The sequence below is a fragment of the Chrysemys picta genome, chromosome 1 (genome assembly GCF_011386835.1).
Source record: "Chrysemys picta bellii isolate R12L10 chromosome 1, ASM1138683v2, whole genome shotgun sequence".
Classification (NCBI taxonomy): Eukaryota; Metazoa; Chordata; order Testudines; family Emydidae; genus Chrysemys; species Chrysemys picta.
Genome location: NC_088791.1, coordinates 85,362,710 through 85,389,095, shown reverse-complemented (window position 1 = coordinate 85,389,095; position 26,386 = coordinate 85,362,710). Strand labels below are relative to the sequence as shown.

General features: G+C 39.2%; 1 long non-coding RNA gene across 5 annotated transcripts in view; it reads right to left on the bottom strand.

The window, feature by feature from the left end:
• The window catches only part of LOC101931335 (uncharacterized), a 95,683-nt gene that overhangs the window by 42,271 nt on the left and 27,026 nt on the right, over positions 1-26,386 (bottom strand). For 3 of the 5 annotated variants that reach the window (XR_010591348.1, XR_010591347.1, XR_010591349.1), the window contains exons 3-5: positions 24,655-24,758; positions 23,626-23,756; positions 5,775-5,899 (exon numbers count right to left, since the gene is read on the bottom strand). This is a non-coding gene — a long non-coding RNA (uncharacterized LOC101931335). Of the gene's footprint in view, positions 1-5,774; positions 5,900-13,862; positions 13,945-23,625; positions 23,757-24,654; positions 24,759-26,386 lie in introns of all 5 variants that reach the window. The other 2 variants (XR_010591354.1, XR_010591350.1) reach the window with 1 other exon arrangement.

Below are 26,386 nucleotides of genomic sequence, written 5' to 3'. Positions count from 1 at the left end.
TAAGCAGCTAAATATATTGCACTGCTTCTGTTAAAAAACAAAGTCTCTATTTTAAAGGGGAGCAATAGAGCTTATTTTAACTTTCACTCTCTGTAGCCATTTTATGACCACCAAAGTTTATTGCTTCACAAAATGGTGTTGATGTGCAATTTTTTGAAGACAGTTTTTATGGAATTATATTCAGAGGCTATTAAAATAAAAAAGGGCACACAACATATTGTACTGTATTATCTGAGAAACAGTAGGTGATCATGTAATTACAGACTGCATAGTAACATGTATATTTAAGGAGGGATAAACTAAGATTGTGCCTGCAACCTCAATATAATCATTTCCTGAGTTTTCAGAGCGTAAACGTGCAATGTTCATCATATAATTGACTAGTTTAAGTTTTTCAGGGTGGAAGAGGGGTGTATTTTAAAGAAAAAGATTTCCTAATTTTGGCTTAGTAGAAGATTATATTTGGCTACTTTTACCACTAAAATATCCATCCATTGCACCCTGTCTTTCTTCCGGTGTAGCCAGACAATGGATAAATTCTTTCACTCTTCTCTCCTCTGAAAACAGCAGGACTTTCTTGTTTAAACTTAAAAAAAATCCCCTTTGGGCAGAGACCAGGCTTGGAAAATGTCAATCTAATATGTGAAAAGAGTGGCTAAACACAAACTGGCTTCATTGTTATTTTTAATTATTACTGAAGTACCAAATAGGGGTGTTAGGAATAGTGGGGTTTCAGCTCTTGGTACCTGCTACTTATTGACAACCAAATTTTCCATTATAAAATTATATTCGTGGACAATTTCTTCAACAGATGGGGAAAATCTGACATGTGACTCTTTCAATAGTAGTTCCTTTACAGCAAAAGAATTTGAACTTGTTAGTTTTAAAGTTATGTTTTGACTATATTGTGAACAACAAAAAAGAAAATCCGAATCCACTTTTTAATACTAAAAATTTGAGAAACATTGTTCATCCATATACCATAGCAGGCTTTTCTTTTTTTATATTTGGTATCTGACTATAATACCTCTATGTACCAATGGTTTTTTAAAAAACGCACATTGATTTTGTTTGACAGAAAGTAAGAGCCATGATTAGCCTTCAGTTTGTTAGGCAGACAAGACTATACTTTTTTGAAACCTCATGTTTTCCCGTGTCATATGTGCAAAATGTAAAATTTCATAATTTGCTTGCACTGTGACCAAGTTTGCACCTGTATACCACGCACATCCTTTTGAAAATTTAGCTTAGTGTCTATATTTCTAAATGTAAAACTTTATTCAAGTACAGTTGTTATTCTTTACATATTTTTCAGACAACCAAACAAATAATACACATGCGAAATTTCAAATCCTGTTAAGAGCCTCACCTAAATGCCCAGCATAAATTTTGTTGGTATTATCATTCGCTTTACTGTGGCGTCAGTGCCATGAATAAGCTAACTGTGTGTCAGATTTAGATGCCCAACCTCATTTATACACCTTGCCCCGCTATGGCTCCACTGAAGTTAACAGTGGAGTAAATTGCTAAAGTGTGAGGGTATAAGGGTTCAAAGTTAACATGACAATCAGTAAATCAGTATGTAAGAACATTTGTCTACGGCAAATTGAAAAAGCCTTAAAGGAATTGGTAGTTCTTTTTATGCTTAAAACGAATCACACGGCACAAAAAGCTTAAACTATTTCCTCACTTTTTCAGATTTATTTTGTATCAATAAAGATATGACTTTGGTCCTACATTATATAATTACGTGTGCTTTAATAGACAAAGAAGATTTTGAAGTCACGTTTAAGTTTGGGTTCCTAAAGATTGCAAATGATTTCAGACACCAGCTGCTATAAATACATTTAAGCTCGCCTCCCCATTCAGCAATGACCATGCATCTACAATATTTTCATTATCTCAAAAATGCTTTGGCTTCATCAGCAACAGATGAATTCATTAATTTCTTTATTAATTCAAATGATTTTTTTCAATTTTTATATGCCCCAAGGTTGTCTCTGCAAGATCAGCTCCCTCTGTGTTCCATAAAATTGTAATCAATCTCTATTATAGTCATGAAAATGGTATTTGTCACTTTGCTGAGGAAAAAAATAATCAATATGTCTTGCAGGGCAGAACAGGCATTTAATACAGCGAATTGATGCCTGTTAGAGAAATTTAGCTTGCCAGCAGTTTGGGACAAGCTAATAGAAATCCAAAAAACTCACCCAAGGTTGACAGATGAATATACAGACATGCAAAAAAAATTAATATTTGGGCATTTTGAATGGCCTGTCATTTCATATGTTGGAGAGAACATAGATTTAGACACTCAAATCCCAAAGACAAAAACCCAAAAACATGTACATAAAAGGAACTTTTGACTCTGTTATCATTTTCATTTTGTATCAATACTGGAAGAATAAATAGTCTCCTGTATTTTAAAGCATAGCTCCAGACTAGAGAGAGTATCAAAAGCACTGTTGAGTTTTAAGCAGTAAGACAATACAAAGATTGTGTGGTGGCACTGAATACCTGAACGCTTTGGAGTGCACTGCAAAGAGAGGCCTGCATATTCACGAAATAGCAACATTCTGCACTATGGCACTGTTCAAAGTCTTCTGGTGGACCATATGAAAAATCCACAAGTAAAATTGTTGTAACTTAAAGATCTAGAAAAGGTCCAGCTGTAAGTTTAATAATAACTAGTGTCAAATTCTCAAAAGACAATATGTAAAACACTCCTTAATTTTAACAAAGGTACCAATAACTACTTTAGGAATGTGGTCTCCCTTCTTCCCTCCCTTCTACTGCCATGTGCAGAACTGTCTAAAACACGTCACCCTTGATTATGACTGTCTGTTTAATTCCCTTGTTTTGTTGGTTTTAATAAATAACGTTTAAAGTTGCAGCATAAAAAGCAAAAACTGCAACTGCTTGGAACATTGCAGTGGTTTGAGAATTGGCCTGCTAAACCCAGGGTTGTGAGTTCAATCCTTGAGGGGGCCATTTAGGGTTCTGAGGCAAAAATCTGTCTGGGGATTGGTCCTGCTTTGAGTAGGGGGTTGGACTAGATGACCTCCTGAGGTCATCTCCTGACCTCCCCTCCAACCCTGATATTCTATGATTTATGTGAAATAATATTTGATTTTCAATGTATATTAATCTGTCCCATCCTTTGATTTACTCTATCAGGCTATTATTGCCATCCTGTTTAATATTGAAAGTTGTATTTCAGGTTGCAGTCATGTTAGAGATTTTGTGCCTCGTAGATAAGTTTGTACAGTGGGTTAAATGTTAGTAGAATTAGCAATGTATTTGGAGAAAAGCATTTTTGTCTCCTTGTACGGCCAACAAAACGAAGAAGAGGAATTTATGTGATGGCATAGAGAAACCTACCAGAAAATACTGCCAGAGTTGGAGTGATGGCAACCTGATATCCTCTACAATGGTAATGATTTGCGAGTTTACAGTTTAAAGCCCCAAAAATGGGAAACGGGCAGACTTCTGAGTATGGGTATGGGGGTCTGCCTAGGCACATGCACTTGCAGGACTGAGGCCTAAGTCAGCGATACAGGCCTGAGTAGGCTGAATGCGTGAGGCAGTCTATCAGGAACTGAGGATCTCTTTAATTGCTTGATTTGGACAACTTACCCATAGTTGAGAGGTAGACCAGGGTCACTCTTGTGGTAAGAATTAATTGTATTATGTCTTCTTTTGTCATTAAATCTGCTTCTGCAAAAATTGTGACCACTGTGCCAAAACTCATTAGAAGGTGCAAGCATTCCATTTATGGCAAATCTGAAGCATCATCCCATACATCATGGGTAGAAAGACAAGACACCAGGAATGTGGTTTAACCAGGCTGCAACTTTTAAGTAACACATCTGGGAACTATCTGGCATTAACTTGCCCAATGCAGGTAATTCCTTTGTAATTTGTTTCATCTGGTGGAGATCTGACAGCAGCTAACCTGGTCTCAGCGATGTTGCTGAGACCCCATCATCCTCCCTTTGTATGAGGGCTAAGGAAGGTGGGGAAGAGGGGGCTGTCTCCCTACTGTAGCCAGACGTTAGGAACCCATTCCCCACTTTCTTTAGGAGATGTCTTCTAATCTACTTCCAATTCCAGTTCAGGGAACCAGCCTTCTGAACAAGTACCTGCATTGGGCACCTACCAAGTTGCAACAAAATAAATTTTACAACCTAACCTAGCCGCTGCTGAGAGGAAGATGAAAAAACCTCACACCACTCTGGCCAACCTGGCAGTCAAGGGATAAATTCATTCCCAGCACCCAAATGGTTACTAGCATGATACCACAGCAAGGCCACCAAACCCAGTGCTATTCTAATCCAAGGTTTTCTTCCCTGTGCAAGTGGTGCTGCTGGGGCACGAGGAAGGGTCTATTAGCCCTGCGTGGGAGCCAGGAGGCTTATGCTGCTTCAGCCAATGAACCACAGTATCCCACTCAACTCTAGACAGGGGGCACAATCCTTTATGAGAACAACAGTTTTCTTCCCTCTGCTGGCCCAGAGGGAAAACCCAGCACCTCCAAGTCTGCCGGGCGAGAGGCATGTGTGCTAAAACCACATCATAAAAGTCCTTAATTATTATTTTTTAAAATATATTCATAGAATTAATACTTTAAATGTGAGTCTCCTATGACCCCTCTTCTCTTCACCCTTGTGGCAGAAATACTCAAAGACACCTGTACATGTTAGGCCCAATCCTTCTACTATTGAAATTAATGGGAAAATCTCCCACTGAGTTCAATGGGGATAAGATTGGGCAAAAAAAGTATCTGACAATATGGATATGCCCCTTTTTTCCTATTTATTTATTTGTTCTCATTTTGTAAAAGAATTTGATCCTAAGGCTGAAAACACATCAGTCAAGTTTCTTTGTAGCCAATAAAAAGTTCTTGAAAAATCAATTTACGTTGAACATGATAATTGACCGTTAAATAGTGCAGTTCTCACAGGAAGCTAAAAATAATTCAATTAAAAATATCTCTGCATTCTTAAACAACAGAAGTCAAACTAAACAGAAATCCAGCAACACCAACATATGTTTCCCCCCAAGCAATCTGTGTAGTTTCTATTTTACAAATGAGCTTCACCTGCTATTATACATGTAGTGGCAAGCTATTGGTAAGGATGACAGAAGTTAGTGTTGCATGACACTGTCAACATTTATATTTATGCTTTGCATGAGCGCAAACATTTGTAATTCAGCCTAGGAAAGCTGAAGTTTTATTACAGAAGATGACAAAGTGTTACTACAGATAGTTCAAAACATAAGATATTCCTATCTACATTGTCAGGTCTGCTGTGTGTCAGATTTACACATATGGTTACAAAATGGTTATGTGTATGTATATACAACGCCTTCAAAGATAGACATGAATTTGCATTCAGCTGTCTTTCCCCTTGCCCCTCTTGCACTTTTGTCCAAAATATAAATCTTCTCAAACAAACCAGCATTTGAAGGACTTGCACACATCCTGTATTCCTTATAAATGGATAAGATGGATCTTTATATGTTTCAGTTGCAGAGATATGAGAGTAATAAAGATATTAAGTATTAATATTTTTATAATCAGTATGCTAGGCCCTGAGGGAAATATTCCCATTGATTTTTCCTTGGGTTTATTGACATAATTTGCACACTACTGATAACTGAGTTTTACCTGCTTGAAAGCATAAATCCCACTGAGAAAAGGGAAAAGGGTATTTTTCAATTAAACTATCTTACATGAGCTTACTGACAAAGTGAAATAAATGTGAACATACCATGAAGATTAAAAGAAGATGAGCTTTAACTGGATGTCCTCAGTTTTCAGATGGATAATCCCCTCCTTCTCATTTCATCTGCCATGTTCTTCATTCATCTCAACGAGGTCAGCCAAAGATTCGTCCTAAGTAGAGTGGACACATATGTTACAACAACACAAGCAAAGAAGTGGTTCATCTTTTTTCCTCATCTTTCCTTGGGTATAAAGCAGTATAGTGAAATGTGATATCATTGCAATGTTTCTAGAGCTTGTTAGGTAACAATGCAAATACCCTGGCCTCTGCAGGAGTTACAATCTATTTAAAGAGTTTTCTTCTCTTATTTTATAAGAGAATCTAATATACCTTGTTTTCTCTGTATTATTAAATTCTTTCAACTTCTAGGTCATCTATTTCTTAACAAGAGCAATAAAATTACAATATAAGGGCTGGATTCTGCTTCCATTACAGTCAATAAAAAGCTCCTGGTGATATGAATAAAGCAGACTTCAGGCCTAAAGTTTTTTCAAAATGCAGCCAAAGTGGCTTAGAAAGTGCTCAAGCTTAAACTTACTTTTTTCAACATTTGGCTTGATTCTAAATGAGCAGCCGCCGTTATCATCAAACAAGGAGTGCCTTACAAAGTCTCCAGCCCCACTCAATTTACCATAGCAAGCATGCTACAGATTCAGAGCGTGCATCCTGCTCAACTTATTTCCAATGGAGAAAAGTGAAAATCTTATTTTCCCATACTCTATATATTTCATGTGACTTTAATATTCCAAAATGGAGGTTTTCCTGCTAAAAACAACTGCCCTGCCTCACTGTTTTACTCCGACGAGAAGTCCTTAATCCCCATTTTGCTATTGACCAGGTAGTGCCCAGTCACAGCTGGTAACAACTTTTGATCACTACCAGTCTGGGTTGGATTTGAACTTGTGATACATAAATGAAAGACTTCTGTAGCCTATCCCTGAGTCATTAGTTTCCCCTTTGCTTACTATTTATTAACATAGCCTATTCACAGGTAGAAAGAGTACTTTATGTATAAAATTAAAACCTATGAAAACCATTTTCGATTACTCTTTTTACATATTGTATACAAAGCTAGGTATAATTGTGACTTTTTAGTCCTTTTTAATAATTTATTTGAGCAATTTATTACTTTCTCCATGTAGGGTCAGGTTCTGTCACCCATACCCACAATGAAAAGGGCCCTGCTCTACTACAAGTCAAATAAATGAAATAAATGTGACTGCTTACAGAGTAAAGGTGACAGAATTTCATTTTCTGTGTAATTCCACCCACAGAAACAGAGAGTAAGAAACATTGGTGACAAAATCCCTAGCAAAGCATAACCCAAACCAGATTAGTCTGACTGCCTCTCAGACTATGACAATACATTTCACTCAGTTTTCCCCCAGCCTTAGTTTTCCTTTTCCTACATGTTCCACCCAATCAAAAAGTTTCATAGTTAAGAATGATACTTCTTTTCCTATGTTTTATCATTTTGTGTTAAGTCCATTGCAAACTCAATTTACTGGCTTGAGGCCAAAGGGTACTGAAAGAATAAAGATGGATATGCAATATCACTGATATTTCACTCTAATGACACACACAGCAGAACTTCACTCATTCACACTAGCAGGGGACATACCAGTACAGATTAGTTAGGATGCAGAATGGCGATTGCTGAGAGTGCCAGTGGTGTGGGTGACGCTCATTTCTCCGCAGAGAAGAACACACATTTCCTTCAATATCTCTTCCTGGCACTCAGCAAAGACCTGAAATAGGGTTTCTCTATATACTATTGATCCCTTCCTTCTCTGGTATGTGCTACTGCTCAAAGAGGCAGGATGAGGCTTTCTGGTCCCAAGGTGGCCACAGGAATTGGCCAGCAACACTGAGCTAAGTGGGCAAGCTTCGGAGAGACACTGCTACAACCCCATGCCCTTCCTTTGCAGCAGTGGCGCTTAAGAGACTTGTTTCCATTTCCACCTCAGTTCTTCCTTCAGCATGGAGTCCAGATGTGGGAAGATATTATATCTAGTCACAAGTCCTGTTGCTGATATGAAAACAGAACAGCTCCCAACTCTTCCCCCAGGGTGCAGCTTTAATCTCTTCCTTTGTTAGGACTCAATGCCCTGGGCAGAATGGTAGACCCTAAAAGAACTGCCATCACCATGAGTGAAGAGAAGAGGGGCAGGGCAGCAACCTCAGCCCTTGTGTAGACCCTCATGCACCATGCCACAAACGGGTTTCTGAGGCCACAGTAGGAATGCTATAAGGCTGCTCCATCTGCCTGAGCCACAGCAGCACTACTAAACTGGGAGAAGGCCAGAGTCAGAGGAAGAAGAGCCAAACCTAAATAGAAAAAATTCACTTCAGAGCGTATAGGGAACTTGACATGACCTAAGCTGACCCTACGTATGGCACAGCAGCAAAACTTTACATGAGGTGCTCCAGTAAACTGCAAACCTGGAAATCTGCGTTCATTGTGGCTTTGTGGCTTGCCAAAGAATACAGTAGGTGAGCTTTTTGATGTTGCTGGTATTGACTACTGAAATAAGAGAACCTCTCCCACTCTTATCCACAAACTGAAAGAGTAAGATATTATTTATACAGCTGAAACTAGGACCAGGCTGTTATTCATGCTGTATATGGATGCCGACCACCTAAACACAACTAAGTGTGAGCCATTACAGTTGACATCTCTCACCCTATCACTGTGTTTCATTTTTTGAACAACACGGATTGAAACCCTTTAAAACGGGGCAGCCATTACCTTCTTTATTATTAAATTAAGTTGTGTGGAGTGCTGACCCACAAGGAAAGTTTTGATTTGCAGATAAAGAAGTGATTCAAACGGTTTTGAAATGTATGAACATTGTATCCTTCCCCCTCTTGCTTACTCCATACTCTGACTATAAATTTTCTGAAAATGTACAATATGCTAATTAATGTATGAGTTAAAGTTAATTAAAAACTGGGTCCTTTAGGAATTTTCTTCCATATAGTTAAAAATAACTAATGTGCAAAGGCTATATTTGAAGAAAATAGGTTGCAATTAAACTAAGTTATTAATGATTCTTTTTTCTACTTGTCATGATTATTTAGGCCGCAGACAGGCTCTGGTCAACAACCATTGTGACAGTATAGGTAATTGAACCAATCTCCACCCTTCCTCTGCTAATGTGCATGCAACAATTCTATTGACTATAATGAGTCAGTAGTATAAGAGAGTGGATTTATGACTCAAGGATTCTCACTGGTTGATTACTTGGCCCAGTCATCACTGCTCTTTAAGGGTATGTCTACACAGCAAAGAAAAACCCATGGCTGGCTCGAGGACCCTGGGGGGTAGGAGAATCCCAGAGCTCAGACTGCAGCTTGAGTCCAGAAGGCTATACAGCAGTGAACCAGCCCCACAGCCCAAGCCAGAGTCAGCTGGCACAGGCCAACCATGGTTTTTTTTTTGCTCTGTAGACAGACCCTAAGTGTTCCATGGCTGCATGTTAGCTTGGACATCAGTGTTTGAAAGGCTCCTCATGGCACTGTTGCCTTGGCTCCACTGTGTACTGCCAACAACACTGCTGGGGAAACGGAGACAGAAGCATAGGGGAAAGACATTAGGACTGAGGGAACTGGCTCCCTCTGCCCTTCCTTCACATAGCACTGGTCTCACTCAGAAAGTCCTCTAAGCCAACAAGTCAATTGCAAGATTCATTAGTACACTTTGGCCGCTTTGTGCTGCTGCTCTTAAAAGTTAAAATTAATAAAGAATTTAAGATTCGTATTACAGTCTTCAAACCATTCCAAATGTCACATGATAGTATTTTTTTCGTGCTGTTGTTTAGTGCTCATTTATGCAACTTTTAACAATTAATAAACACTCCCCCAGGGTATCTAAGAGATGGAAACTATGTTACAGTGGAGCTAAGGTTGAGAGTACATATCAATAATGTAAAAGTAAAAAAAACAACAACAGGGATGTAATAATAATCCCCAAACCCAGCATTATAATTCCAGGATTTTCGGAGTTAAATTAAGTTAAAATACAGAAATCTAAACAGGTTAAGAAAAGCACAAACAACTTCAACTTTGCCCTAAAGTGATATCCTGAAGAGGAAAATATGAAAAAATGAATACAAATTTAAGAATTAGTTTAATCTATTCTGGGACCACAACCACTGAATGATTTAATCATAATTATATGTTAATTGCATGGCATCAGTAAAGGGCAGAGTTAAATTTTTGGGGGTGTCTTGATTCTGCATTTCTATAGTGTTTGGATTTCTTGTAAGTATAATTTCAATTCTGAATTTCCTGGGTTTGTAATGCTTGGTTTTGAGGTAATTATACCATCCATGCAATGTTTTTAACCCTTACATTACTGATACATACACTCAACCTTAACGCCATTTTAAAGGTTTCTTGTTGGTTTTGCTGCTGGGTGTGGGTGTGCGCGCATGCATGTGTCTTGGAATAGAAAATTATAGAAGTCATAATAAAATATTTGTTAAAATGATTTACCTGAAACAGTGAAACAACACAAACAGAGCACATACATAAATTTGTAAGTGATAAAAAGCTCTACACAGGCAGAGATATGTTATACAATTATAGCACTTTACTGTATTCCCTTAATGTAAAAAGCAGTCATTACATTGACATATGTCCTTCATTGTTGCACTACAGGTTTGTTTTATTTATTCTAAAGAGGAGAAGGTTGCTAGAAGTTATGTACTGCGCTTGCGATGAAATCTTGAAATCCTGGTATACTATACTTATCTTTCATGATGATTTTTTATACGATTGCTCTAGTAAACTGCTAATTATATTATTCCTCTATATTAAACCCTTTAAAAAATCTAAATATATTCTTAAAAAAAAACATTTAACCACACACACACAAACACACACCCTGTTATGGGGCAGCTGCCCTTTATGGGGAGCTAGGGCTCAGTCTGCCTGTGACTGCCATGTGAAGGCCTCTCCTGGGGATAGCTGACTGCCACAGGTGGTTGATTAGCAAATGAGCCCCTGGAACTAATAAAGTTTACCCAAGCTCAGTGAAGTGGGGACTCCCAAGGGAAACAGGAGGCTGTTGTGTGAAGAGGCAATCCCAAAAGATGCCTGAGTCAAAGGGCCAAGCAGGGAATCCGGAGGGCGAGCTCTCCAGATAACCCACTAGAATGGAGAGCCTATAAGAGGTGCTTGTAGAGCGGGGAGCTTCCTAGACAGAGGGCTGCATATGGCAAGCATCCAAGAGGGCATAGTTTGAGCCAGGGGTCTCCCAGACACTGGCCAGCAGCCCAGCCTGGCAAGGATCACCTGTTGTTCCCTGGAAGATTCACAGTGGATGGACCTGCCTGGATCCCTGACTCCAGAGCAGGATCTTACTCTATAAGAAGCAAGAGGTCTAATACCAGGGGAGAGACTGGAACTGAGAGAACCCCTAGTGAAGAGTCTGGATAGAGGTGAACACTAGACTCAGTTCAGGGACAAATGAACAAAGAATGACCTGGTAAGCTAAGATGCGGGAGTGAGCATTTTGTTTATGGGTTTCAGAGTAGCAGCCGTGTTAGTCTGTATCCGCAAAAAGAACAGGAGTACTTGTGGCACCTTAGAGACTAACAAATTTATTAGAGCATAAGCTTTCGTGGACTACAGCCCACTTCTTCGGATGCATCCTGTTCTTCATTTTGTTTATGGTTTGCCTTGGCTTTTCTGTTAAGAAATGAAACCCTCCAGCACGTGGTGCTCTTTAGCATCTAACAGTCAGTCCAGATGTGTTGATACCCTGGGTAAGGGAAAAATCAAGTAAGGACTCACCTGCAACACCATGACTGCCTTTAAGGGGCACCCCAGGTCAGCCTGGGATGATGACACCCCTGCTATCACTACTGTTGGTTGGGCCTCTCTTTCCTTAAAAGGTCTATCTGCCCCAGCCCCAGAAACTGATCTCAGCTGCTGACTTGCTTTACTGTGATAGTGGATGTTACTCATAGGGAGATTAAAAAAATGCTTATGACAGCCAGGGATAAAAGGCGCAGATGAGGATTTTTCTTTTGTTTCTTAGCAACACCTTCTAAGAAGAGATCAAATAGCATCCAGTAGAGGCCACTGAGATTGCTTCCCTGTATGTTACTCTGAGTGAGGATGAAATCAAACTGGGGAAGTGGCAGGAAGGAGCTCTAGGGGGCAAGTAAATGCTAGGTGGTGACTGGTCATCATTCTGCCTGTCAGAGAGAGTGAGCAGTAGGAACCCAGAATCTGCGCTGTCCTAAGCCGAGCCATAGAAGTAGCAGTACAGAAGCGTGTGCAAGAAATATATATGGGCAAGGTTGGGGAGGAAGAACCTAAATTAGACTGTCATGTAAAAAAACTGAATGACAGAGGCAACTTATGGCTAGTCTGGATGCAAAAGTGACTATCAAGAGAGAAGAGCTAACTATCCTGAGAGAAGCTGCTTGAGAAACTGGAATTCTCCCTGTGGAGTGTGAAGAAGAGAACAGACAAGGAGAAGACTACATGGAGAAGGCCAATTATCTATGCTAAGCATGGCACTGAAGTGATATATGTAATATGACTGACTGATCCATGTAATAATGGTTCTACTTTGTTCTGTCTACTGAAATATTGACTTTTACAGCACATGCTGAAAAATCAATATTCCACTAAATGTAACTAAGTGGCTGTAGCAGAGTAGAGCCCTGCCCACCACCTCAACACAGAAAACTTGCATTCAAAAACTGGAGTTTCGGATAACAGAGAAGATAAAAAGATAGGGACGAGATGTTGTAAATGTGGGGAAATGATGGGAAAAAGGAGAAAACTGAGGGTGACTTCTTATTTAGCCCGTCCCTTGTATTGAATATCCCATTATATACACAGAGGTGTGGAGTTGCCAGTACTGAAGAAAAAAAAAAAAAGGACATCGTATTTGATGTAGCCTGTAAAGCAGTGACTCTGAAAAGGATTTAGAAGACATAGTGGACAAACAACTGAACATGAGCTCCTACTGTGAGGCTGTGGCAAAAAGGGCTAATGCCATCCTTGGATATATAAATAGGGAAGTAATGAGTAGGAAAAGGAAGATGATTTTACTGCTGTATGCAACACTGGTAAGACATACTAGAATAATATGTCCAGTGCCGGTATCTACATTTTAAAAAGGATTTTGAAAAACTAAAGAGAATTCAGAAAAAAGCCATAAAAATCATTTGAGGACTAGAAAAAATACCTTACAGTGAGAAAATTAAGCTTCTCAGTTTGTTTAGCTTATAAAAAAGACGACTGACTTATTACAGTGTGCGAGTACCTTCACGGGGAAAAAAATTCCAGGTATTAAAGAGCTCTTTAACCTGGCAAAAAAAAGCACAATAGGAACCAAGGGATGGAAATTAAAACCAGATAAATTCAAATCAGAGATAAGGCACTGATTTTTAACAGGGAGGGCAATTAACCATTGGAACAAACTACCAAGAGTCTGAATACTTTCCTGGAAGGTATGGTTCAGTCAAACACAAATTATTGAGCTTAGCACAGGACTATCTCGGTGAAATTTCATGACCTGTATTATACAGAAGGTCAAACTGGATGATCTAATGGTTCTTTCTGGAACTAAAATCTATGAATAATAAGGGACAGATATAAGGTGAGATTTTTTTTTTAAAGAAGCTGAATGGAAACAGAGTTCAAGAAAAGGAAAACTTTATTTTAAAGCTTAATGTAAACATGCTGTGCTATACAGGTTGGAATTCAGATAATTGGCTTTTTTTGACATGACTTCTTATTTAGCCCGTCCCTTGTATTGAATATCCCATGATATACACAGAGGTGTGGAGTTGCCAGTACTGTCTCTATATTCAATAACATTGTAGTCTCATGTACATATCCGACTGGCGTGGAAATAGAAAAGAGGGAAGAAATGACTAAGGAAAAATAAAAACAAAGGATGGAAAGGAGGAGCTACTACTAGCCTAACTTACACATACTCATGTTATTAAAGATGCAGCAGTGATGAGGGGAAATATTTCGCAGCCATTTCTTCTGTACTCAAAAGTGAAAGAGAAAATTATTTGGCAAATCTAATAATTCCAATACATGGAAGAATTCCTGACTTTTTTCAACTCAGTCAGTTCCATTCCTGATCTTTTCTGGAAGAACATCACTGGTACTCACTGGACTGAAAAGAGCAGAGAAAGCCAAATAAAAACAAATTTTAAGTTAGTTATGACCGTAGCTACAACTCACCAGTATTACAGTATATACACAGCTAAGGTACAGGTGGTGCAGTGACTGAATATACACTGAGCATTGTCAGAAATTCTCCCACTACTGTTCCAGCACTGACACTGATCCTCTGGTATTAGCACTAATGGGAGTGACACAGTAGACTGATCACAGGCATGTTTATTACTATACCATCTAACTCTACTCAGTGCAGATCTAATTGGCATGCTGGTTGAAAATGCCAGAAAATGCTCAGTGAGGAAAAGGCCAGTGACTTAATACAGCCATCTTTCACCTGTGCAGAACGAGATTCAAATTTAGTTTACTTCATAAACATTTAGAGAAATGTGTCAGACTTTTAAAAAACTCAAATTTCCTTTTTGAAAGTTTTCTGAAAATGCCCCCCATATGAGAAAATTATTTCTCTCTAATTTTGCTTCTCTGAAGTTATCATTTCACTGGTCTTGTGCACTTAGTGTGATAGGAGGAAGCTCCTACAGTGCTTTGACACTTCGGAATGCTTAGTTAGTTCTCAGAGTAACAGCCGTGTTAGTCTGTATCCGCAAAAAGAAGAACAGGAGTACTTGTGGCACCTTAGAGACTAATAAATTTGTTAGTCTCTAAGGTGCCACAAGTACTCCTGTTCTTCTTTTTTTAGTTAGTTCTGGGTCTTTAGTGGCAAAGGTGAATGAAAAATCAGATTTATATGCATGAAGCTGCCATTGAACTCCTGGATTCCTGATTCACAAGGCTATAGCAACAGCAGCCATCATTTGTGTGATTTCATTTTGTCATTTGCTTCACTTCACGCAGTGATCCAGTGATTAAAACGTTGTTCATTATGGCAATATGCAACTTGACAATCTGCTAGGTCACTTTACGCAAGTACCGAATGAGGAGGAAAGGAAGAGTGCCCTATCTATGTCTATGGTGGCCTCTTAAATACCACCAAATCCACAAAATAATGGCAGTACATAAACGTATTTGAACAAAGCTTTTAAGTACCAGGCCACCCGCTTGACAGGAAATATTGCTTTTGGTGGAAATACTGTTCTCACTAAACCAAATAAATAGTAGAATATGGGGTTTTCTCCAATTAATTTAGTCAAAACAGGCCTACATATTATATATACAGACAATTAAACCCTTCCAAATTAAGTTATCTATGTTTTGTTTATTTCTGTTCCCAAACATTCATCAGAGATCCCAAAGTCTTTCCTGTTAAACTGAAATCTCTGGTGCAACGCTAACTATGGTCTCATGACCACGCATGTATGCAGAATCGCAAAGGACAGGACTTCATGCAGATATGGGTGATACTGTCTAGCCCCATCAGGCTATTTTTTTTTAAGATTATGTTTTGCTCCTGGCTTGAAGGAGGACCAGGAACAAATCTTATCAGTGGTTAGAGTCACAATGAGCATTCCATGGCAAAAGGTAGCCCCAGTGGAGGATCAGACTGGTGGTATTCTGTATGATCATATCTAGATTTCAAACTAGGTGGTTATTATTTATATTATTATTTAGGTATTAAAATTTGTACTTGAATAGGAAATAAATTACGGCAAGGTCCGTGTTCTAACTGTCAGTCTGAGACTGATGGTGGCCGTGACATTTTAATTTAGATTACAATAATGATAAACCTAGACATAAGGTCAAGTGATTATCATACACATTAAAATAAAATAATAATAGCCAGAAATCCTTGCATAATAATCCCAATTAGAATAAGCAAATACAGAAAAATACTAGTAGTCAGTGACAGCAGCAAAAATCATTTTAATTTACTTAACAGAATGAGAAACCCCATCTTGAAACTGGCACAATCATATTTTCTTATTGGAAATCCAAATGTAAAGGTGTATATGTCCATGGACAAGTGATTAGAATTGTTCCCTCAGAGCCAGCTTCCCTTATGAGAGAGAGGTAAAGAGCTCCCCATCCCCGGAGCATAATTTAGAACCCAAATAAATACACACACACGAGAGAGAATGAGCATAAAGTAAGTCACTGGAAAATATTCAAGTATGAAGTATGAGGAGAAGGCATGATGGCAATTATTAATCTTGCAGAGTTATCAATATGGTGATGATGTCAAAGTGTATCAATCTCACCTAACCTAGACACTGCTGTTGAATGTCTGGTCCAGTGTTTGGTTGAGATTAGGAAATGGATGAAACTGCTGGTTGAAATCATTGGCAACTGGTTGAAACTCAATCCAGATAAGACTGGTCATGGTAAGGTAATGCTGGTAACTTGAGGGAAGCAGCCAGTAGATATGGCAAAGATACCTTCCATATTATACTGAGCATGTTTGCCTACTTTATATTGAGGATGTGTCTCAGCCATTTGTTAATAGAATTCAAACTGGTGGGATTGTTAGATTTCAAAATGCTGCTAGATTAACATACAGCAGCAGTTTCAAGAATGACAATTTTTCATCATCACTTGGCCAGGAGAATGTGACCACTTCTTTCAGATGTAGATCCTTGCTACTCTGATGCACGTCTTTGTCACCTGGAGATTAGACCACTGCAATGTGCTCTTCTTCCAACTTTATCTTAAATCAACCCAGGAACTGAAACTAGTGTGGAATGTGGCAGCCTGCTTATGAAGTGATGTAATTCTCTGAATTGACTACCTGTTGGTTTCTAGGTGGATATTTAAGGCATCACTTTGGATTTGTAAAGTTCTAAATGACTTGCAACCTGCCTACTTGAGAGAACACCCTCTCCCCCTATGCAATGCTGTAGCTGCTGTAGCATGTAGATGTGTTCAAGTTGAAGCTTCTTTGGCATAATAAAAGAGAGAGAGCTGCTGGCAGTGTGCTTCCCGGGCTGGGCCCTCAATTTTGAAATTTACTCCCATCCTTGGTCTGAAATAGTCAGGATCCGCTAGTCTCCATGGCAAGTTGCAACACCCATCTATTCATCCATCTAATCCCTTAACCACTGGCAATGATCGTTCAAGAAGGTTAACTAAATTCACTCTAAAGTTTAAAATTGGGATCTCTCATAGTTAATATAAAATATAAACATCTCCTCATGAGTACATTCTACAAATATGTAATGAAAGTGCACAGTAAATACATGCTGGAACATAAGTAAGATGTTCTTATAGTGTGTTTCATGCTGCACTAGTATGATATAACACCAAATAATTTAATAACAGTAATTAAATGCCTGTCTTAATTTTCATGGTACTGTGGCAATTGTACTCCCAATAACCTTGGAACTCATCATAGTTAGTGGTGTAGTCCAAAAAACCAACCCACACACAACCAACTCCTGCTGCTTCACAGGGGTCCCTCCAGTTACTGATGTGATTCTGGCACTGGAAATTAGCTAATTACTATATTAGTAGGTTTCCAAAATCCTGTATGTCATGGGAAGCCCTTTATTTGCTTCATGAAAAGAAACAGAACATTAACAAAATCTATATAAAAAAAAAACTAGACTTTTTTTCTCCCTGTTTAAGGCTTCTCCCATCTAATGGGGCTCAAAGTGAAAGTTCTTGTTATAAAAGTGCTACAGCACTAGTCTATGGCAACAGCAGCAAAGTGCCATTTGTAACTGTGCTTCTTCAAAGGATCAAAGTGTAAAGGAGCAGGAGGCACACGCCCCACAGCATTTTTAGTCCCACAGCATTTCAGGGGAGCCTCAAAGGTCCATTGGTCTGACTGGAAATCCAAAGATTACTGTTTTTTTCTAATTAAAAACAGTGATAGGCTTTGCATGGCCTTTCCCACCCACACCTAAAGACATCTGGAGCTAGACATGGGGGAGACAATGCTATGATTCCTACTCTGAAATGCTTTACTCATCTCCCATGCTGCGAGTAAAATGGACTGGGTTTGCACAAGATTAGTCAGTTTAACTTACAGCTGGTGTCATAGGCTGCGGGTGGCTAGGGCTAGAGAGAACTCAGCCCTCTCAAATCTATTTTTGAGCCACCCTGCCCACCTATGCACCTGCCCAGCTCAGCAGCTGAAGCCCCATGTCTGGTGGTGCCAGGGCCAGGAAGGGGGTAGGAAGGGTGTCACGGTCCTGCCTCTATGCTGGATTCCATTTCCCACCAGGTATAGACATAGGCGCCGACTTCCCCTCTTTCACATGGGTGCCCGACCCCCACTTTGCCCCTGGCCCCGCCCCTACTCCACCCCTTCCATGAGGCCCCACCCCTGCCCTGCCTCTTCGCACCCCTTCCCTGCCCCCATTCCAACCTGTTCCCCGAAGTCCCCGCCCCAACTCTGCCCCCTCCCTGCCAATAATCCAACTCCTTCCCCAAATCCCTGCCCTGGTCCTGCTTCTTCCCTGCCTCCTCCCCTGAGCGCGCCACGTTCCCGCTTCTCCCCCTCCCTCCTGGAATATGCTAACGCTGCCAAACAGCTGTTTGGTGGTGGCTGCGTGGGGGAAACACTGGGAGGTAGGCGGAGGAGCGGGGACATGGCGGGCTCAGGGGGGAGGGAAGCTTGGCTGCCGGTGGGTCCAGTCCCGGTGCACCCATGCAATCGGCACCTATGGGTGTAGATAGATTCTGCCATTCTGAAAGGGGCACTGGGTCATGGTTCCTGAGTGGCACTTCCCAGGAAGATTTGCTGGGATGGAGCAAGAGTCCTGGGGCAGGGGGGATCCTGAGGTGATGGGCAGGAGGAGAGTTCCATGGGAATGGGGCCCCATATTTGGCAGTGCCAGAGCCAGGAAGACAGAGCGGCAGAGCATCACAAGTGGAGGGCCCTGCCTTCCTGCAGACATGTGCATCAAGTGATGCTGAGGTGGACTCCTCCAAATCTGAGAGAAGCAAGACTCAAAGAGCTGGAGCAGGGAGCCAGGCCCTGCCCTGTGGCACAGGAGCCGCTGCCTGCAGCAAGAGTGCAGGGTGGATTCAGCCCCCCTCTCTCCCAGCCCCCAAATATTTTCACCAGCCTCTTATTAGACTAATATAGATGGATGCAGAAAGAAGAATGGGCAGACACTTAGAAAGAACATAAGGGGGAAAGAACAACAGTGATCGTCAAAAAACATTCCTCTTCCCTCACCTCCAGCTTTGGGATTCCTAGAGCTGCCATTCCAAAGACTATGCTGATTACTTAAGTTTAGACCGAGGATATCACAGTTTGCCTTTTCACACTGAACTGGACTTTGGCACTGCGCTACAATTGGATTAGTTCATCCCATGACTTGATTAAATAAATTAAACTACTCTAAATAATACCAGGGTATTTACTGTCAAATCACATTTCAAAAGAATGACGTTTTAATTAATTTTGTAACATAGAGGACAATGGGTAAAGTGCCTGACTTAAGAGCCTAAGTTCCTTTATCCGATGAGACCAAGGCACTTAGGAGCCACAGTTTCATTGACTGCCAGTGAAACTTGTGTGGCCCCTAAAGGTATGTCTACACTGCGATTAAAGATATGCAACTGACTCGGGAGTGCAGGGCTCACGGTAAGGGACGCTTTAATTGTGGTGTAGATGTTTGGGCTCACACTGGAGCCTGAGCTCTGGGACCCTGCCCTCTTGGTGTCCAAGTGTCCAGGCTCCAGACCAAGCTCAAATGCCTGCACCACAATTAAACAGCCCCTTAGTCCAAGCCCTGAATCAGCGGGCATGGGCCAGCCTCAGGTGATTAATTGCAGTGTAGTAGACATACCTTAAGCGCCTAAAGATGTGTCTTCACTGCACAGTTAACCTGGGCTCTTACCTGAATTTTAGCCCAACCCTCCCTACTAGCCACACAGAAAAACCTCTGACCCAGGTTTGGAGGTACTTTAAGCCTGGAGACAGGTTTCAGAGTGGTAGCCATGTTAGTCTGTATCAGTCGGAGAACACTTCAACCTCCCTGGTCACTCAATTACAGACCTAAAAGTTGCAATACTCCAACAAAAAAACTTCAGAAACAGACTCCAACGAGAAACTGCTGAATTGGAATTAATTTGCAAACTGGACACCATTAAATTAGGCTTGAATAAAGACTGGGAGTGGATGGGTCATTACACAAAGTAAAACTATTTCCCTATGCTAATTTTTTTCCCTACTGTTACTCTCACCTTCTTGTCAACTGAAGGAAATGGGCCATCCTGATTACCACTACAAAAGTTTTTTTCCTCCTGCTGATAATCACTTCACTTCACTTATGCCCGTCACCCCAGTTGGGGTATGGGCCGCCAACCACAGATCTCCAGAGTCCTTTATCCTGGGCCATTTGCTCTAGCTGGTTCCAGGTATAGCCCATTTTTATGCTATCAGCCTGAAGGTCACGTCACCAGGTGTTTCTTGGACGGCCTCTTTTCCGCTTGCCTTGGGGGTTCCACCGCAATGCCTGTCTAGTGATGTTGGTTGGCTGCTTGCGTAGTGTGTGTCCTATCCAACCCCACCTTCTCCTTCTAATTTCTTCCTCTGCTGGAAGTTGATGGGTCCTCTCCAAGAGGTAGATGTTGCTGATGGTGTCTGGCCAGCGGATCTGGAGAATCCTTCTAAGGCAACTATTTATAAAGGTCTGGATCTTCCTGGTGGTTGTTTTAATTATCCTCCAGGTTTCAGCTCCATATAATAAGACTGATTTCACGTTGGAATTGAACAGTCTAATCTTTGTTGCCAAAGACAGCTCTCTAGAGCTCCAGATGTTCTTGAGCTGTAAGAAAGCTGCTCTTGCCTTACCAATCCTTGCTTTGATGTCTGCGTCCGTGCCACCCTGTTGGTCGATGATACTGCCTAGGTAGGTGAAGGACTGCACTTCTTCCAGAGGGAGAAGTCCTTATCAGAAGGACTGCTGATAATAGCTCACCTTAATTGATTAGTCTCATTATAGTTGGTATGGCAACACCCATTTTTTTATGTTCTCTGTGTATATATATCTCCCTACTGTATTTTCCACTGCATGCATCTGATGAAGTGGGCTTTAGCCCAAGAAAGCTAATGCCCAAATAAATTTGTTAATCTCTAAGGTGCCACAAGTACTCCTCATTCTTTAAGCCTGGACTAGCTTACCTGGCTGAGGGTATAGGTTAAAACAGAGCCTGGGCTCTAACTCTGTCTGGAACCCACTCATTTTGAAGTGAAGATGCACACATAATCACTTGAGTGCTGATAGTCCTCTAATACCTTCCCATAATTCCCCCCAAGTTCTTCCACAATTGACTGGGAAAGAATCCTAGAGCATCTCAACACAGAGAACCATGGGATATGCCTCTAGACACACAAGCAAATGCAGAAACAGTGAGAGCACAGTAATGCATGTAAGGATTTGCTGCAGGGACACACACACCAGGCTAAGTTAACTCGGGTGCTAAGAGCCACATGCCAATCACCCGGGTTAATTATGCACTGAAGCCATAACCTAAGTCACTTTTGAAAATGGGCCTTAGGCTCTAAGTCACTGAAATGCTTTTGAAAATTCTGCCCTATACCAGTATGCAAGCATGGTTTAAAATACACAGAGGTTTTATTTGGAAATATGAGCCTTTGACAACCGAGGCATTTAAAAAGAGACTGTGAAATAGTTAAAACCCAAAGTTTAAGCTTTAAAAATATTACAAAAGTTAATATTAAAAAAAATTATCCTTTTTTTAAAAAATTGAAAACAGTTTTGTGTTTGGATTTGAACATTTTCTTGCAATGTTTGCTCTGAAAAAAAAAAGTAAATTGTATTAGTGAAACTGGATAAGAACGTTTTTCTTCTGCCAGAGTGAAGTATAAAAAGTAAACACACAGCAAAAAACGTGGAAGAGTAAATTAGATCATAAAATATAATCTAAGGCAAATACAAGTTTTACATGCTTCATTTCTAACTTGATAGTGTCCCAGTAAGGCAGAAAAATAGCACATTATATATTATATTCCATTATATTATTTTTTCCTACTAACGCTCCCAAATGTCACCTACTGTACTGGACCCTTTCTAAATTATTTTATTTCTGCAACTAAAGCTGTAATTATAGACTGAGTGGTAAAAATAAATGTTTGTACAACCATGGTCCTTCCTGGAAACTCCCCAAAACCTCAATGACTAAAATATGTCATTTAAAAACAATATTGTGATTCATTTCAATATTACATGATTACACTGAATACAAGATATATATTTTTTCCTAAAGTGCACTTTTTACCTAATTACCTAAGACATTATGATCATGGCCCAGAAATTTCAATAACCTGAATTCTATTGATATTAGACAACATAATATTAACGCAATATGAAGATTTACTATGTTATCGTGAACAATGTTAGTGCCATATGATATTAAACAGTAAATATGAAGACAACGTAATACAGTTCAAAAATAATCGGTCCCATTTGAGAGACGTGTCAGTGAAAATAGATTCCTTGTAAGCTGAGTCAGAAGGGTAAGAATATTGAGGCCTAGGGACTCCCATTTGCTTTATATCTCGCACACATTAGGTCTCCTTGCTCCATTGCCTGTTAAATATTACTGGACAAATTTGCTAGCCTTTATTCTCAGGCTTGGCCACTACAGCATTAAATGCTAATTCAATAAATAGACAGCGTGACATTATAATCTAAGTACCATTACATGATGTTTGGATGTTAACTTTAAAACACCTCCACATATGTCATTGTCAGGCATATAGTATAGGTATACTTATCAATTTCATGTTTAATCCACTATCCATTCTTCTGTTTATAGCTATTGATTAGTAATGATTTTTTCACAAGAATAATGCTAATCTTGCTTGATGTTTCCTCTAAACTATTTTATCTTATACTGTTTTTCACTTGCATGACATAGAACATTATGTACATCATCATGCACTGTGCGCTACTAGTCAAAGCTGCAGAATAAGCCTATGCAGATGTAATACAAAACAGAAATATATGAATGAGATAATCCATTCATATGACATTGAACACTTCCAATCATTTATTACTGCAGAACTGCTGTATGCATTTCAGATTCCACACTTTACAGTTGCCTGTGGATAAGGAAATGCAAAACTAGCTGAAAAAATAAATAAAATAAAACTGTTTCCTAAGGGACATTACAGTCTCACCTTATCGTCCTGAGGGATCAGGAATTCTGTGTTATCTCTATTTTTATTAGTAATGCAACAATAGTCTTTCAACCATTCTTCCTGCAGGATAAATGCTCTTTTTTGGAAACTGAAGACATGTGATTAGCTCATATGCTAAAACCTGACAGAGGTTCCCAATATTTACCAGTCTATCCATCTGGTACCTCAAGAAGAAGTAATAAATGGGTTATGTATCTATTCAAAGGGGATTTTTATATCCTCCCACAAAGTCATTACTTTAGTAATATGAACTTTGCTCTCTTGCTCACGATAAAATGAAACCATTCTGTTACTAATTTAATTCCTATTTAGCTTCGATAAGACAATTTTCTATACCTGGAAGCTGCAAACTAACTAGAATGCTCAATGGGAGAACAAGACTTTACTGACATACTTGCATTAAAATAGACAGCATGTGCATCTCTTGAGAGTAGAAAAGCACTTTGCGCTTAATATACACAGCTTTTGCTATTCCTTATATTGTTTTCTGAAGAAAAACATTTTGACACTCCCATTTTTTTCATTAAAAATTTATAATTTTAATAAAGGAGCATTATATCTTTTCATCTGTATGTAACTGAAGCTAAATCGGTCTCTTACCTTATAGGGAAATGGATCAGCTTCATGGATGTAACAGGATGAGTGATGTATAAAATGTTGTTCAACTAACTTTGTGCATGATTTACTTTTTCATGCCAGGAAAACTTCTCTCTATTAGCATTTTCAGAAAGCTAAAAAAGATGATGATATATTCAGTACAATACCCAATAGAAAACCAGAGGAAAAAATTAGGGCTGTCAAGCAATTAAAAAATTTAATCATGATTAATCGCACTGTTATACAATAATAGAATACCATTTATTTAAATATTTTTGGATGTTTTTTACATTTTCAAATATATTGATTTCAATTACAATACAGAATACAAAATGTGCAGTGCTCATTTTATATTGATTTTTAATTACAAATATTTGCACTGTATAAAACAAAAGAAATGGTATATTTCAATTCACCTAATACAAGTACTGTAGTGCAATCTCTTTATCATGAACTTACAAATGTAGAATTATGTACAAAAAATAACTGCATTCAAAAATAAAACAATGTAAAACTTTAGAGCCTACAAGTTCACTAGGTCCTACTTCAGCCAATTGCTCAGACAAACAAGTTTTATTACATTTGCAGGAGATAATGCTGCCCGCTTCTGATTTACAACGTCACCTGAATGTGAGAACAGGCATTCGCATGGCACAGTTGTAACCGGCATCACAAGATATTTATGTGCCAGATGCCGGTTACAACAAAAATAGATTTATTTAAACAAACATAACAAAAAACCAAAAAAGGGTAAAAATAACCCAAAACTAAAAAAATAGAGAAACATACAAAAATTAATTTCAGGTAAAATTTAAAGGATTTTTTTGTTTAATTTTTTTGGTTTGTTCACCAAACTGAAAAAACAATTATCCACTCAGTGTTAATTATAGTGTGACCAACTTACAAGAACAAAATAATGGAATAATACTGTTTCAAGCAAACCTGCTCACTATTCTATTTCTAATCAACTTAAATTGTAGTTTGTATTTTATTTCTTCAGGCATGAAAAGAATCAACATTTTCTTTACTAACCTTTGGAGGTATTTCAGTGCAAAGCCTCTTTTGTTCTCCAGGACCTATGTGATGTAGTCCAATATTCATTTATTTATCGTACCTGCGTAAACGTCCCGTGCTTCCTATGCAACAACATACAGCAACAAAGAACATGCAGTCATTAAAAGCATTAAATAAATGTCACTTACTATATCACAAAATAATGTGTGTAACAATCTTTCAGAATTTGTTGACAATAGATGATGGAACGCAATCTTTGTTGTTTAAGTTCTGAATATGCTACTTACGCAAAACTTTGAATATGAGGCCAAAGTATAACAACTCAGGCTTAGTTTTAAGCATTTAAGCATAAACATTTCATATGTTTCTATATTATCTCAGATTATCTCATTTATCATAATTATCTAAATCTATTATCTCAGATTGTATCACACAATTGGACTGATAATCACTTGCTTAGTGTTCAAAGATGAAAAGTAAAACACTGAAATCTAACTGTATCCTAAAGACAAGGAGACACTGTAAGAAAATGAATATATTTACATTCAAGGGAACATCATGCTTCCTTCCTTGATTCTTCAAGAGCACCGTATGCACAAGGGAAAGAAAAGCCTAATAATCCAATGCTCCTGCCCATTCATGGTAATCTCGTTATTGTAAAAAATTTAGAGAATACTAATGGGGAATGGACAGCTTAGAGGAGAGGTAATGGGATTTAGGTCTTGATCCGACAAGCATTCCTTTGAGGTGCCCAGTTCTCACAACTCCTGCTGATTTAAATGAAAGCTAAGAGGACTCAGCACTTAACAGAATTGCGCCCTCATAGCTTTTCACTTCTAGACTCCAGGTTGGAATGAAGTCAAGACCAGTCGTGACCAAAATATTTTACTATTTGATGGGGCTGTACTGCAGTGAAAAACCAGTTGGATGCCTTGATCCATTTGTCACTGAACATGTGTCTCCACCACAAAATTGGTGTTGATTGTCACTCATGTAGAGATTTTTAGAAAGGAACTGGAAGAGAATCTACATGGAGGATCTCTCTCCACTCTAATGCTGGTCCTATAACAAATCTGAGGTTCACTAGCAAAGCAGAGTAGGGAAGCTTGCCAGTTTCCTTTCTGTGATTCACATCTTCTGTGGATGGGGGACATCACGCTCTAGAGTTGCTAAGTAGACACTTTAAATTAATACTAAATTCACATGTAAAAATCGTAAAAAACAATGAAAGGGGAATGTGTGTTCAGGTTTTTCTCTATGAAAGGCAACAAACAAGGAGTTATGGAAGAGCCACAGTCAATCTGAAAATCCCCGGTGAGATTTCCAAATGTGCTTATTAGTGACCTTTCTCTCCTCCCATTAAAGGCAATGGTAAAACTCTCATTGACTTCAATGGGAGCAGTGGTAGGCCAACACAAAGCATGCTTCTGAAAATCCCACCCAAGATTTTCTGCTGAAAATGTTGTACCCAGTGTTGCAGAGACTCTCAATATTATGCTGAATCTTGTGATATTTGGCATTTTTCTCAAACACGCAGCTCCTGGAGTCAAGTGATTACATGAGAATCTAAGCTGTCATTATTATTATTTTTAAATAAGTAATCTCTTAGCCATCGTGGTTGCAAAGAAAAGTTTGAAAACATGACCCGAGTGCACCCCAAAGGCTCAGACCACCAGAAGACAAATACATTTTGTGTTGGCTTTGTTATGTTTTTAAATTTTCATCTCAAAATTTTTTTGAGGCTTGACTC